Source organism: Hemiscyllium ocellatum, chromosome 4 (assembly GCF_020745735.1).
Source record: "Hemiscyllium ocellatum isolate sHemOce1 chromosome 4, sHemOce1.pat.X.cur, whole genome shotgun sequence".
NCBI lineage: Eukaryota > Metazoa > Chordata > Chondrichthyes > Orectolobiformes > Hemiscylliidae > Hemiscyllium > Hemiscyllium ocellatum.
In genome coordinates this window covers 68,496,766-68,513,566 of record NC_083404.1, presented here as the reverse complement: position 1 = coordinate 68,513,566, position 16,801 = coordinate 68,496,766, and the positions used below count along the sequence as shown (strand labels likewise).

Genomic DNA, 16,801 nt, shown 5'->3' with positions numbered 1-16,801 from the left:
AACAATATCAAGACAGGTTGTAATACAATGAGGGGCACATCAGGTTCCAAGCAATCAATGTGATAGGGGCAGAGGTACAGACAGATGTTTCTGCAGCCAGCAGCGAAAAATCAGAATGGTGTGTTCCCTCCCTGATGCCAGGATCAAGGATGGCTCAGAGTGCAGGATGTTCTCAAAGGAAAGAGGGACCAGCAGGAGGTCATTGTACACATTGAAACCAACGACGTAGGAAGGAAAAGGATGAGATTCTGAAGGGAGAATATAGAGAGTTAGGCAGGAATTTAAAAAGGAGGCCCTCGAGGGTACTAAAATCTAGATTATTCTCAGTGCTATGAGCTAGTGAGGGTAGATTTTAGATTAGATTACTTACAGTGTGGAAACAGGCCCTTCGGCCCAACAAGTCCACACCGACCCGCCGAAGCGCAACCCACCCATACCCCTACATATACCCCTTACCTAACACTACGGGCAATTTTTTAGCATGGCCAATTCACCTGACCCGCACATCTTTGGACTGTGGGAGGAAACCGGAGCACCTGGGGGAAACCCACGCAGACACGGGGAGAACGTGCAAACTCCACACAGTCAGTCGCCTGAGGCGGGAATTGAACCCAGGTCCCTGGCGCTGTGAGGCAGCAGTGCTAACCACTGAGCCAGGATAGCGCAGATGAATGCCTGGCTGAAGAGCTGGTGTATGAGAGAAGGATTCACATTTTTGGATCATTGGAGTCTTTTCTGAGGTAGAAGTGACCTGTACAAGAAGGATGGATTGCAACTGAATTCGAATGGGAACTAATATACTGGCTAGGAGATTTGCTTGTGCTGCTCGGAAGGATTTAAACAAGTAAGGTGGGTGGTGGAACCTAGAGAAATAGTGAGGACAGAAATCAATCAGAGACTAGCATAGTTGGGAAAGGGAGCAGGTGACTGAGGTGTCAGTGGGGGAGCACTCTGGGACCAGCAACCATAATCCTATTGATTTTAAAATAGTGAAGGAAAAGCATAGGCCAGATCTAAAAGTTGAAGTTCTAAATTAGAGGAAGGCTAATTTTGATGGTATCAGGCAAGAACTTTCAAAACCTGACTGGGGGCAGATGTTCGCAGGTAAAGAGACAGCTGGAAAATGGGAAGCCTTCAAAAATGAGGTAACGAGAATCCAGAAACAGTATATTCCTGTTAGCGTAAAAGGAAAGGCTGGTACGTGTGGGGAGTACTGGATAAGAAGAGAAATTGAGGTTTTGGTTAAGAAAAAGAAGGAAGCTTATAACAGGCATAGACAGGAGAGATTGAGTAAATCCTTAGAAGAGAATAAAGGCTGTAGGAGTATACTTAAGAGGGAAATCATGAGGACAAAAAGGGGACATGAGATATCTTTCACAAATAGGGTTAAGGAGAATCCAAAGAGTTTTTATAAATACATTAAGAATAAAAGTATAACTCGGGAGAGAATAGGCCCCCTCAAAGATCGCAATGCAACCTAAGTGTGGAGCCGAAGAAGACGGGGGAGATAAACAAGTATTTTGCATCAATATTTAATGTGGAGAAGGACATGAATGATTTGGAATGTGGGGAAATGGATGATTACATCTTGAGAAATGTCCATAATACAGAGGTGGTGGTGTCAGATGTCTTCAAATGCATAAAAGTGAATAAATTCCCAGGACATGATCAGGTGAACTGTTGAACTCTGTGGGAAGCTAGGGAAGTGATTGCTGGGCTGCTGAGATATTTGCATCATTGACAGTCACAGGTGAGGTGCTGGAAGACTGGAAGTTGGCTAATGTGGTGCCACTATTTAAGAAAAGTGGCAAGGATAAGCCAGGGAACAATAGACCAGTGAGTCTGACATTGGTGGTGGGCAAGTTGTTGGAGGGAATCCTGAGGGATAGGATTTACATGTATCAGGCAAGGAATGCTTAGGGTTAGTCAACATGGCTTTGTGGATGGGAAATCATGTCTCACGAACTTGATTGAGCTTTCTGAAGAAGTAACAAAGAGGACTGATGAGGGCAGAGCGGTGGTCATGATGTCTATGGACTTCAGTAAGACGTTCGATAAAGTTCCGCATGGGAGACTGGTTAGCAAGGTTAGATCTCATGGAATACAGAGAGAACTAGCTATTTGGATACAGAAGTGACTCGGAGGTAGAAGACCGAAGTGGCAGTGGATGGTTGCTTTTCAGACTGGAGGCCTGTGAACAGTGGTGTGCTACAAGGATTTCGTCATTTATTTAAATAATATGGATGTGAACATAGGAGGAATAGTTAGTAAGTTTGTAGATGACACCAAAATTGAAGGTGTAGTGGACAGCAAAGAAGGTTACCTCACATTACAATGGGATCTTGATCAAATGGGCCAATGGACTGCGAAGTGGTAGACGGAGTTCAATTTAGATAAATGTGATGTGCCGCATTTTGGAAAGGCAAATCAAAGCAGGACTTAATGCTAATGTCCTAGAGAGTGTTGCTGAACAGGTGCAATGTCCTGTACAGGCTACGTTTGGAATATTACATGTATTTCTGGTCTCCTTCCTATCAGAAGGATGTTGTGAAATTTGAAAGGGTTCAGAAAAGATTTATAAGGATGTTGCCAGGGTTAGAGAATATGATCTATTGGGAGAGGTTGAATAGGCTGGGGCTGTTTTCCTTGAAGTGTTGGAGGCTGAGGGGTGACTTTATAGAGGTTTATAAAATCATGAGGGGCATGAACAGGATAAACAGACAAGGTATTTCTCTGGGGTGGGGGAGTCTAGAAGCAGAGGGCATAGGTTCAGAGAGGGGAAAGATATAAAAGGGACCTAAGCAGCACTTTTTTCACATAGAGGGTGATGCCCATATGGAATGAGCTGCAGGGGAAGTGGTGGAGGCTGGTACAATTATATCATTTAAAAGGTACCTGGGCAGGTGTTTGAATATGAAGGGTTTAGATGGAAATGGGCCGAGTGCTGACAAACGGGTCTAGATTGGGTTAGGATATGTGGTCAGCTTGGATGAGTTGGACCAAAGGGTCTGTTTCCATGCTGTACATCTCTAAGACTCTATGACTCTCATTTAATATAAATGAAACATTATATGAGGACATCAAAACATACAAAGTGCTATTATAACAACATTAATTCAGCTACTATATACTATAACATGGATAATCAGAGACATCAGAGTACACTGGCAGTACTGGGATTCTAGCGACAGATGACCAGCTTTTAGATTCCTTCAATTCCCACCTCTTTATACAATTTATGTTACTGTCTGCATGACGAGCAAAAAAGCTGCCGTTTGGTAAGGTCAAATGGAAAATAAGACTAGGACAAAACTGTTCATTCCCTCAAGACGTACTGCCATTCAATGTGATTTAATTATGACCAATCCTTAGGTAAGACTCCCCAATTTATTGTGGCTCCAGATAGAATATCTCAAGTTGTCAAGTTCCAGATGAGGATAGATGAACTGACTCTACTTCTTTATTCACTGATCCCTTTGGCTGGTCACAAAAAGCTAATTTAAAATGATTCTCTCCCTTCTCTACCTTTATCCCAGACCAAAAAAAGTTATGTCTTAAAAACAGCCAATTTAAAGGAAGTTCCTAAGTTGATGCAAGTGTGAGTTTAATAATTACTACATGCAAGAAGATATAATGATGAAACACACTTACAGAGATGATAAATCAAAAGAGAGTTGAAAACAGATAGAAATGTGAAGATACATAGGTCAGTGCCTTGATCATTCTTGAGAAATAGATAGTGCAGCATTAATAGTAATCAATTTCAAGATTCTTGACTTTATTGATTATCTGAAATTCTTTTGTCCTGTTCCCTTTGAACTGACTTACTAATTACCTGGTAACACCAAGAGTAAGAGATTCCTTTGACTGCAAGTGGGGTTAACTAATGGATGGTTCTTGTACAATGCATTAGTTCAAACACAGGTTAGTACACTTGAATACCTCAGTTCACTGGCACACACTGACAAGATTATTTCTGAAAGAGGAGAATGCTCAGTGTTGTTTTTTCTCCCATTATGATCATAGTATGAGATATTCACAGGGAATTACAGCTCAGTTTACAAGCATTTCCCTCTTTGCAGATTCATTTACATGTTCCAGGGTTATCTCCAAGTAGCTATTGAATCTACATGTGCAGTAATTTTATGGCTGCATCTCCACTTTTAAAAAACACCTTGCATTTAAAAGTTCAGTTGGAGTCATGATTCATGGTTATGACAGTTGTAGATGTGAAATTTAATCTCACTTGAGAGTTTTGGCTCAACATGCTTGCTGAATTAAAATCTATCAGAGTTCCATCACCATATTTGTAAAGACAAATTTCTTGATATCATCACTGATCAGCATAGCTCTCATTTCAAGCCTATGCCCCCTTAATCTATACATCCCACTGAAGGAGATGATTTTCTCTCCTTACCCTATCAATTTCATTCACCATTTTATATGCCTCAATTTGATCACTCCTTGGTCATTCATTGTCCTTTAAGAATGGAACAGAAGCCTCAGCTATGCAATCTATACTCTTAATATCACCCTTTTCAGTTTGGCTACCATTCTGGTGAATCTGTGGTGCACATCTTCCAAGACTAATAGCTCCTTCATGAGGTGTACAGCTTGGAACAGAATGCAGTACTCTAAATGGGATTTAGCAAGACTATTGCATAATTGCAACATAATTTCCACATTTTCATATTCTAGACCCCTTGTCAAAACGCTGAAAATGTGTTGCTGGAAAAGCGCAGCAGGTCAGGCAGCATCCAAGTAGCAGGAGAATCAGGAATAAAATTGCAGGTTAGGAAGGTGGTGCTGACTTTGAGGGTTGGGACTGAGACAAGGTGGGGGGAGGGGAAATGAGGAAACTGGAGAAATCTGAGTTCATCCCTTGTGGTTGGAGGGTTCCTACCTAACCTGCAATCTTCTTCCTGACCTCTCCACCCCGATCTCCACTCCGGCCTATCACCCTCACCTTAACCTCCTTCCACCTATCACACTTGCAACGCCCCTCCCCCAAGTCCCTCCTCCCTACTTTTTATCTTAGCCTGTTTGGCACACTCTCCTCTTTCCTGAAGAAGGGCTCATGCCCGAAACGTCGATTCTCCTGCTCCTTGAATGCTGCCTGACCTGCTGCGCTTTTCCAGCAACACATTTTCAGCTCTGATCTCCAGCATCTGCAGTCCTCACTTTCCCTTGTCAAAAAGGCCAACTTCCTTTAGCCTTGTTAATTAGTTGTTGTACCTGTCTACCACATTTATTAAATTCTATACTTGCCCCCTAAGTCACTCTGCTCCACTGCAGTTTTTAGTTTTTCACTGCTTAGATCCAAAGATCTACACATTTTTCTGTTATGAATTCCAAAATTGGAACTTTTAATTACATTAAATAATATATAATATAAATAATTAATTTTAATTGTAATCATAAAATAACAAATATTTCTCTTGCGATGTTGTAAATTTGTGCACCTGGAGAGAATTATACTAATGACAGATGTTTCAAGGACTAGATTTTTAGTTTTGCTTAGAGTGCAGACAGAATTGGAAAATCATAGCATATTTAACTTCAGTAAAAACAAATCAGCAATCATCAAAATGACAATTTACTGCATTTGAACTGCTGCCTCAAGATAACAAAATAAACTTGCAGAGCTATTATAATGTGCGAGTCATTGCTGATGGATACTCTGCATGGAACATTGAATGTTTTATACTAAAAAATACATTCTCTACATCTGTGCAATTGATTCACATTCAAATTAAATGTAAAGTATGAATCACACATATTCCTTCCTTTTTTCAATTAACATTGGTTTAGCTTAGTCTCACACAGTTAAGGCCTAATGCAGAGTAGCAGGATTATGCAGACTCTTGCCTAGGGGCCAACCGCTTCTGTCTGCTTTCTTTTTTTACTTCTACACTATTTTTCATTTTCCTTTTCTTTGAGGCTTTTGTGGCAGGTTAGTCAGCAACACTAGCGTGGCAGCTAGATTGGGCTATGTGTGGGAGAGAAGCTCCTTCTCGCGTTTTGGGACAGTGGTGGCAAACCTCCTCCAGCGATGGTAGCAGCAGACTTTTCAAGATGGTGGCACGGACAAGGATCACTAACAAAGATATCTTGGAGGAGGGTAGCTACAGTAGTACACTTGGAAAGACGATAGTGGCGGCTGGTCTGGTGGTGGAGCTAGGGGCTCCTGGTTACAGTAGGTCTAGAGCGGGGATTCCTGGCATTGGCAAGAGTAGTGACCCAGCATTGGTGGCAAGGTTGGCCCAGCTGCAAAGAGATGGCACCTAAAGAATAGGAACTCCTAGGTGCAGGCCATGATGAGGTGGTGAAGGAGTGGTGATAGCGCAAGTGACAGCGAGTCTTAATGTACGAAGACAGGCCCCTTGCTCCATACTGGTCCATGCTGATCAAAATATCCATCAACGCTAATCCCATTTCCCTGCACTTGGCCCATATTCTTTTGAAAATTTCCTATCCATATAATTGTCCAAATGCCTTTTAAATATTGTTAAGGTATCCACCTCAACCAGTTCTGCTGTCAGTTCATTCCAAATGCCTAATACTCTGTGTGTAAAAAAGTTGCTCCTCAGAATCCCTTTTACCTTGTCCTCACTAACCTTAAATTGATACCGTCTAGTACTTCCAATGCTGGGAAAAAGACTGAGTGCATTCGTCCTATCCATGCCTCTCATGATTTTATGCACTTCTATAAGATCCCGCCTCAGTCTCCTTTGCTGTCAAGAAAAATGAAGTCCAACCTCTCTTTATAATTCAGACCTTTGAGCCAAGGCAACGTCCTTGTAAATTTCTTCTGCACTCTTTCCAGTTTAATAACATCCTTGCTTTAGCAAGGTGACCAAAACTGAACACAATACTCCAAATGTGGTCTCACCAATGTCCTGTACAACTGCAACATAACTTCCCAACTTCTATACTCAATGCTCTCAGTGATGAACGCCAAAAGCCTTCTTCCTGTCTACCTGTGACTCCACTTTCAGAGAACAGCGCTCCTGAACTCCAAGGTCCCACTGTTCAACTACACTCCTGAAGGCCCTACTATTCACCATTAATCTCCTACTTTGATTTGACTTTCCAAAATGCAAGCTATATAGATAATATAGCTTATCTATATTAAACTCCATTTGCCATTCCTTGCCCTACTCCCCTAGCTGATCAAGGACCTGCTGCAATTTCTGATAACCTTCCTCACTGTCTACGATACCTTGTATTTTAGTGTCTTCTGCAAACTTAATTAATCAGGTCTTGTACATTCTCATCTAAATCATTGATATTGATAATAAACAGCAAAGTACCCAGCACTGACCCTTGAAGCACTCCTGTAGTCACAGGCTGCAGTCTGACAAGTGTCCTTCCAACATTACCTGCTGCTTCTTACCATCAAGCCAATTGTGTATCCAATTTACCAGCTCCTTGTGGATTCATGCATTCTAACCTTCCCGAGGAGCCTGTCACATGGTCAAAGGTCTGACTACGTCTACTGCCCTGCCCTTGTCAACCTTCCTGGTCCCTTCATCAAAGAACTTGAACAAATTTGCTGATGAGGAGCCAGCTCAGGGTGCAGGACTCTCTTTCAGTTATAATGTTTATGCTTTTTATTTTTAAACTATTCAAAATGCTGCCGGATTGTGGTGATTATTGAAACTTTGCACTGTATTTTGCTATATTAGCCACTTTGAAATGCAGTGACAATATACAATTTTTAGCACTTTGATTTTTGCAATTAGCTACCACGTGAAAATGTTTAATATACTGCCACTAGCACATAAACATCATTATTAATGTAGAACCTTAGATATTTAACATCATAATTATAATCAATGATAGTCATAATCATTTTCAGATTGTATTCTGATAGGAGCCTCACTTGTAAAAAGTGTCTCATGGCCTTCCTGCGCACTCCGCATTCCCTGAGGATATCGTTTATCATGGGAATTTCACCACTTATTTCCCTGTGCTTTAGAAGGAACAGCCCATTGTTGCACCATGATTCACTGATGCACTTGAAGCAGAATTATGGTGGTGGAGAGAGAGGAGATCTAAAGAAACTCCAGGCCTTTAATATGTACCAATGACTCTGAATCTGCCATATTTTACAGAAGGGGTGCACTTTGAGGTAGAAATTCAATTTTAATTTAAAATAATAGCAATAACCTGCTCCAAGCAGAGTTTGTATTGTCATTGGATGCTGCAACTGACTCAGTTCCATCGTTATTTGCAAAACTGCAACAATTTATTTTTACTTACTTAAATTTTCTTTCTTCAGCACTGAACAACACTGCTGTATCTTTAATGGATAAAAATAGTGTCTAATTATACACCTCATTGGTGTAGTGAGCTGAAAATCAAGCCCCACTATTCTCAAGGTTAAAGACTTTTCAAAGTTCACAGCATTCCCCAATTTATGCAACTTTTAGAACCAGGTTGTTGGAAATCCTGGATCAAATTTCTGCACTTAACTGTTGGTTTGTAACATTCTTCTAATTAAAACTCTAATCCTGTTATAAACATCCCATTTACACATGTAGGGATCTGGTTGAAACATGTAAACTTCAAACAGGACTGAATAGACAAAATGCAGAGAGGATGTTGCCCATGTTCGGGGAGTTTAGAACCAGAGATTACAGTCTAGGGATATAGGGTAGACCATTTAGGAATATGATGAGGAATATTTCCTCATTCAGAGAATAGTCAGCCTGTGGAATTTGCAACCATAGAGTCTGAGTAATTTAAAAAAAACTGATACATATTTAGATATTAAAGACATTAAGAAAAATAGAGAGAAAGTGGGAAGATGGCATTGAGATTGAGGATCAGCCATGATCAAATTCAATGGTGGCGCAGGCTTGAATGGCTAAATGGCTTACTCTTACTCTTAGTTTTGATGTTTCTTTACAGATAGATGCTGACAGGAAAAAAGAAGCATGGGTGTTATAGATGAAAAGAAAGACAGGAGATTTGTCACTGTTCCCTGAATTTGCAGAGATGATTATTATATTGATCAGAATGCTGGGGTTTAGAAACATGAAAATTATCTTCCAATAATGTGAGTCTATGATAGCATAGGAAATTACAGAGCAATGTAAGTAATTTTATTATTCAGCTGCATTATAATTTGTAACTTGAAGTTTAGTGGATTTCTAAAACTGATATCAACATTTTCAGAAAGAACTTCGTTAACCAATTTTCTTTAAGTAATTTGGTTACTACTTATGAGTGGAAAATGATTTCAATCAGCATTCAATGAGAAGAGACTGAAGCAATGATAAGAAAAATTAAGATGAAATATTGCAATGGCTCAAAATAGGAGAAGGAAGAGAGAGTTAAATAGGAAGGAAAGAAATAGCAACAAGTATACATGTGGAAAAGAGAAACATATTTAAAAGAGAAACAAAACTACCAACAGGTAATAAAAATACATTCAACATGAAAAAGAGACAAAGTGCAAACATTCAAGGAAAATATGCTTTTTACTGATTCTTTTATTTTCCAGTGAATATGTGAAGAAAGACAGCTAGGACAGATAAAATGGAAAATGAATATGCTGCATACAGTACAAAGAAAAGAATCACAGAATGCGAGGAAAAACCAAGAAAGTTCAATTTCAATTGGAGGAGGGAAGGGCTGAGCAAAAATAAAGCACCTTTGGTGGGGCATAATGCTCGAAGTGAAATCTGATATCCATCCCTTCCCAGAGATGTTTACAGGCAGTCTAGGGGCTGCCCTAGAAACAGTTATCTTTATTACCACCTGTGACAGAGGAGGTTCATGTTTGTGCCCAGGAGAAGTAAAACCAATAACTAAGGTAATCTGGAAGAATGTCACAAAGAAAATGTTCTGTTATTACAGTCATTCTCATTTGATTAATGATGCTACACTTGTTAGAACTCAACTGGTGCACTGTGTACAGTTGTGGGCTCTATATTAAAGGAAAAATGAAAGCATTTGAGAGAATGCCAGAGTGATTTATAAGAATTCCAGGGATGAAAAATTCCAATTATGAGGCTAGATTGGAGAAGTTAGGACTGTTTTCCCCTGGAGAGAAGAAAGCTGAGAAGAGATTTGATTGAGATTATCAAAATCATGAGTAGGCAGGAGAGAGTAGATAGGTTGAAGCTGCTTCCACTTGCAAAAAACCAAGAATAAGAGGGCTTATATTTACCGTGAAGTGAAATGAAGCAGAGGTGATGCGAGAAAAACATTTTCACACAGTTGGGGTATGGAATGCCTTGTCTGGTGGAGACAGGTTCAGTTGAGGCATGTAAGACAACATTAGATTTTTTTTGGATAGTAATGGTGTGCAGTATGGGGAAAAGGCAGGAAATTGATAGAGGTGGTGTAGGCATCAGGGACTGAATGGCCTCCTTCTGCACATAACAATTCTGTGATTCTATGACTTTGTAATGAAAAATATTTTGACCTTCAGTGATGCTGTAACATTTGACAGTGACAAAACTCGCAGAGCTTTGAGGCAGTCAGCATTTCTCAGCTTTGTCTATATTGAAGTCAGTTGGATTTTAGCCATGATGAGAAGGTGTCGGTGTTGGACTGCGATAGATAAAGTTAAAAATCACACAAAACCAGGTTATAGTCCAATAGGTTTATTTGGAAGTACTAGCTTTCGGAGCACTGCTTCTTCATCAGGTAGCTCGTGACCCACTAGCTACCCACTAGCTATCTGATGAAGGAGCAGCTCTCCGAAAGCTAGTACTTCCAAATAAACCCATTGGACTATAGCCTGGTGTTGTGAGATTTTTAAAGGAGGATTTTGACAGTGTAACGTCGATCCGAATTTAGACTGATTTCAGCATAATTGCCTTGATTTTAAAAAATGGATGCGCCATAAATCAGAATCACTGACATGTAGGAAATGAAGCTTGCAATTTGAGGGCTTAAAGCATTGTAGGGTCTAAGTAGGCCTCGTCCAAGGGGTTTTTGGGATCCAAGACTTTTGTCCAAGCTGTACCCCCACTGCTCAACACAGACACAGTGAATATAGAGAAATATCAGAAGGTTGGAGTTGAGTTTTAAACATTATTTACTTGGCCTGATATTGAGGTGATTGTGGGTACTGCAGATGCTAGAGATTAGAGTCAAGATTAGAGTGGTGCTGGAAAAACATAGCAGGTCAGGCTACATCCGAGGAGCAGGAATCTTATTGAGCACTTCAAAGGATGCCTGCAACTTTTAAATGAAGTTTGGAATCATTGATTAAATATCTCTGAACACCAAGACTATGAGTTGAATTTTCTCATACTTGCTGATGAAGGGCTTTTTCCCAAAATGTCAATTTTCCTGCTCCTCAGATGCTGCCTGACCTGCTGTTCTTTTCTAGCACCATTCTAATCTTGACCTGAGGTGGTCGCCTTGTTCACCAGCCCTGGTTCAAGTTAGCCCTTTCAAGACTGCTGGTGGCCAAAAACAGGCTGTATTTGTTCCTTTCACTTTTTGTATGTGACTTTAAAAAAATTGAGCTATCTTATTCAGGAAACATGGAAAGAGTTTAAAGGTATAGGTCAGCAACAATAGGGTTGTCTTCACAATTAACAATCTTGCTTTACTATAAAATAAAATCATTCGAATAACAGTTTCTAAACAGTTTCCTGTTTCTAAAAAGAAGAAAACAAAGTCAACAGCATCTGGGAATTTAACATGGTGGAACTTGCCATCTGGCAGTGTTAACAATTCATGCACTTTATTGACTTTGTGTAGTTGGATTTTTGTTCCCTGTTCTGCAACATACTGCTGAACTTTAGAAAGACAATTTTACTGATAATTTTAGAATTAAAAACTAACATTGACTGCTGTGATCTTATCAAGGACTTCAAAGGATGCCTGCAACTTTTAAATGGGGTTTGGAATCATTGATTACATTTCTCTGAACACCAAGACTATGAGTTGAATTTCCTCATACTTCTCACATTTTGGTCATTAAAACTTAGGCGCTGCCTCGTGCTCCCACGAGGAGGTTGAACAGTTCATCAACTTTACCAACACCTTCCATCCCGACCTCAAATTCACCTGGACTGTCTCAGACTCCTCCCTCCCCTTCCTAGACCATTCCATTTCTATCTCGGGCGACCGAATCAACACAGACATCTACTATAAACCGACTGACTCCCACAGCTACCTGGACCACACCTCCTCCCACCCTGCCCCCTGTAAAAACGCCATCCCATATTCCCAATTCCTTCGTCTCCGCCGCATCTGCTCCCAGGAGGACCAGTTCCAATACCGTACAGCCCAGATGGCCTCCTTCTTCAAAGACCGCAGATTCCCCCCAGACGTGATCGACGATGCCCTCCACCACATCTCCTCTACTTCCCGCTCCTCCGCCCTTGAACCCTGCCCCCCCAACCGCCACCAGGATAGAACCCCACTGATTCTCACCTACCACCCCACCAACCTCCGTATACAGCGTATCATCCGCCGTCATTTCCGCCACCTCCAAACAGACCCCACCACCAGGGATATATTTCCCTCCCCTCCCCTATCAGCGTTCCTCAAAGACCACTCCCTTCGTGACTCCCTCGTCAGGTCCACAACCCCCACCAACCCAACCTCCACTCCCGGCACCTTCCCCTGCAACCGCAGGAAATGCAAAACTTGCGCCCACATCTCCTCCCTTACTTCTCTCCAAGGCCCCAAGGGATCCTTCCATATCCACCACAAATTCACCTGCACCTCCACACACATCATCTATTGCATCCGCTGCACCCGATGTGGCCTCCTCTATATTGGGGAGACGGGCCGCCTACTTGCGGAATGCTTCAGGGAACACCTCAGGGATGCCCCGACCAACCAACCCAACCACCCCGTGGCTCAACACTTTAACTCTCCCTCCCACTCCACCAAGGACATGCAGGTCCTTGGACTCCTCCATCGCCAGAACATAACAACATGACGGTTGGAGGAAGAGCGCCTCATCTTCCGCCTGGGAACCCTCCAACCACAAGGGATGAACTCAGATTTCTCCAGTTTCCTCATTTCCCCTTCCCCCACCTTGTCTCAGTCGATTCCCTTGAACTCAGCACCGCCCTCCTAACCTGCAATTTTCTTCCTGACCTCTCCGCCCCCACCCCACTCCGGCCTATCACCCTCACCTTGACCTCCTTCCACCTATCACATCTCCATCGTCCCTCCCCCAAGTCCCTCCTCCCTACCTTTTCTCTTAGCCTGCTGGACACACTTTCCTCATTCCTGATGAAGGGCTTTTGCCAGAAACGTCGAATTTCCTGTTCCTTGGATGCTGCCTGACCTGCTGCGCTTTAACCAGCAACACATTTTCAGCTCTGATCTCCAGCATCTGCAGACCTCACTTTTTACATTAAAACTTAGGCTACGATTTGGGAGCCACACCATTTACAAGTACAAACTTCTGTTGAGATGATAGCAGGGGCTGGGAGAAACACAGGAAAATTCCACCCAATATCCCAGCAAGTCGTCATAATTATTATTTCATATGAATTGCATATAAATGAAGAAATAATCATATCTAGCCCTTAGTTTTGTTGGAAATGGTTTGTACACTCATAATGTACAATAGTATTAGTTTTGTTTTAATATCACTACCACAGTATTCCCATTACCAAAAAGCACATACCTTCACAAGAAAATTTAGCGAGCAATCTGCAATACAGAATATTTTAAACATGAGCTTCTCACAGTGCAGCTTCCATGTGGAGTCCCTGGCTAAACAAAAACAGCTTGTTCTAAAGGCACAGCTGAAAAGCGAGGTGAAAGTGAGAACTGCAGATGCTGGAGATTTAATATATATAAGTGTGAGGTCTTACATTTTGGAAAGTCAAATCAGGGTCAAAGTTTCATGGTGAATGGTAGGTCTTCAGGAGTGCAGTGGAAGAGAGGGACCTTGGAGTTCAGGTGCACAGTTCTCTGAAAGTGGAGTCACAGGTAGACAGGGCAGTGAAGAAGGCTTTTAGCACACGAGCCTTCATCTGTCAGGACATTGAGTGTAAAAGTGGGAAGTTATGCTGTAGTTGTACGGAACATTGGTGAAGTTGCACATGGAGTATTGTGTTCAGTTTTGGTCACCTTGCTATAGGAAGGATGTCATTAAACTAGAAACAGTGCAGAAGAAATTTACAAGGACCTGCCAGGACTCAAGGGTCTGAGTTATAAGGTGAGGTTGGATAAACTAGGACTTTCTTTAGAGCAAAGGAGACGAAGGAGAGATCTTATAGATGTGTATAGAATCACCAATGGCATTTTCCTAGCTTTGGGGAATCGAGGACTAAAGGAAATCAGTTTAAGCTTCGAGGGGAAGGAATAAAAGGGAACCTGAGGGGCAACATTTTTATACAGAGGATGGTATGCATTTGGAATGAGCTACCAGTGGAAGTGGTTGAGGCGGGTACATTAATAATATTTAAAAGATATTTGGACAAATACATGGATAGGAAAGGTTGAGAAGGATATGGGCAAGTGCAGGGAAATGGGGTTAGCGTTGATGGACATTTTGGTCAGCTTGGACCACTTTGGGCCAAAGTGTCTGTCTCCTTGCTGGAGGACTTTCTGACTCTATAAATGCAACTTTTGTTTCTTTGTTTTTACTTCACTTTTGCTATTGCTCAATAAAACTTAATGTTTTCAACTGCTTGGAGGCTTTCCTGTAAGTGATGCACTACATTGAAAAACAAGATGATTCTAGGCTACGCTGGGTTCTAGGGAAAGAGTAGCACTCCTTTAGACTGGAGTCGCCACAGTTGTATCAGCTCTTAGGGCAGCTCTTGCATTAGATAATAACAACTGGTGGTGGTGTAACCTGTGGGTCATCATGCCTCAGGCGAAGGGAGAGGTTGAGAAGGAGAGCCCTTCATGATCACCATATGGTGTAGGAATTGAAGATATACTGTTGATGTAACACAGGCCAGCTATCGAGTCAACTGAGGCAAAACTGAGCAGTTTTTTTGAAAGAACATGTAGAAAGAGGAGTATGTGAGGCCATAGTAGATAGGGGTACACAGTGGCTCAGTGGTTAGCACTGCTGCCTCACAGCACCAGGGACCGGGCTTGATTGCAGCCTCCGGAGACTGTGTGGATTTTGCACATTGTCCCCCTTTCTGTGTGCACTTCCTCCAGATGCTCCAGTTTCCACCCACAATCCAATGATGTGCAGGTTAGGTGAATTGGCCATGCCGAATTGCTGTGTAGATTAGGCCCATTAGTTAGGGGTAAATGTAGAATAATGGGGAACGAGTTTGGGTGGGATACTCTCCAGAGGGCCGGTGTAGACTAATTGGACTGAAGGGCTTGTTTCCAGACTGTAGGGTTTCTATTCTATTCTATCTTGTATTAGGAGTGAGCCTTGTCAGGTGATTAACATTTTTATGGGGGAATATTTTGGGAATAGTGATCATAATTCCATACGTTTTAAGTTAAGGATAAGACTGGTTCTCAGGTGTAAGTGCTAAATTGGAGAATGGTAATTAGTATTTGGTAAAAAACTGGAGAAATTAGGTTGGGGACAGCTGGTTGAGGGCAAATCCACATCTGACATGTGGGAGTCTTAAAGGCCAGTTCAATCAGAGTTCAGGATCAGTAACTTCTTGTGAGGATGAAAGATAAGGATGACAAGATTCAGAAACTCTGGATGTGAGGACATATTCACAGATTAGGCAAAAACAAAAGGAAGCATATACAGAGGGACCTTGATTATCCAAATGTCAGTTATCTGAATATCAGATTATCCGAAGGAAATCTCGAGGTCCAGATAGAAACATTACATCAAAGAGCTGTTATCACACTGATCGCGTCTTTTGTTTACACTGATTAAAAACAAACGCGGCTTACTGACATGGTGCTGAGAACTGTCCTTGAAATCGATGGGAGTCCAGACACCGTCTCCAAATGACTGCCCCCTCTCTCTCTTCCTTGGAGTTCTACACAGGATTGAACCCTAACCCCCATTCTCCGGACATTCTCTATAACATTATCCTGTACAGGGCAGAGGTGGAATTTGTCAAAATGTTGCAGTAAAAGTGTGTGCGCGCACGCAATGGAGACTTACCCCACAAAGGCAGCAGCGGTCTTACTGCTGGTGTACAGTTCGGCTGCCCCGGAGGGGGGGCGGGGAGAGACACAGGGCAGCCAGAGCGAGGACACAGATGGGGGTCGGTCATGGTGAGGGCGGTGTTGGATGGGTTTGGGAGGGCAGGCGGTTGGGGGTTGTTGGACGGGTTTGGGGGGTTGGCAGGGGGCTGTGTTGGACAGGCGGAGGGTGGTGTTGGATGGGGTTGGGGATGGGCAGGGGGTGGTGTTGGGGGTCAGGCAGAGGACAGTGTTGGACGGGGTTTGGGAGGGTGAGTGAAAGGGGGTGTCAGATGAGACTTGGGGGCGGGCGTGGAGCGGTGTTGGACAGGGCTTGGAGGTGCGGGGGTGGTGTTGGACAGGTTTGGGGTGGGCAGGGGCGGTGTTGGACAGGTTTCGTGGGCGGGCGAGTGGCTGCGTTGGATGGGATTTAGGGCAGGCGGGACCGCGGTGTTGGACGGGTTTGGGGCGAGCGGGGATCATTTTCGGGGCTGGGTGGGCAACGGGCAGTATGCTGCTGCCTAATCTCCTGAACGGGGAGCAGACTTTACAGAAAACTCTGAACCCCAGGAGGCATTGAATCGATTAACTGAATAATCAATTATCCGAACGAAATAGTGCCTGCCCATATTGTTCGGATAATTGAGGTTCCTTTGTATAATGTTTAGAAAGCTGAAATTAGACAAGGGCCTTGAGGAATATAAAGGAAGCAGGGAAGAACTTAAACAAGGGCTAA

The 16,801-nt window shown here is 42.5% G+C and overlaps 1 protein-coding gene across 1 annotated transcript in view; it reads right to left on the bottom strand.

Moving 5' to 3' along the window:
- The window catches only part of rims2a (regulating synaptic membrane exocytosis 2a), an 839,749-nt gene that overhangs the window by 61,269 nt on the left and 761,679 nt on the right, over window positions 1-16,801 (bottom strand). The window lies entirely within an intron of this gene.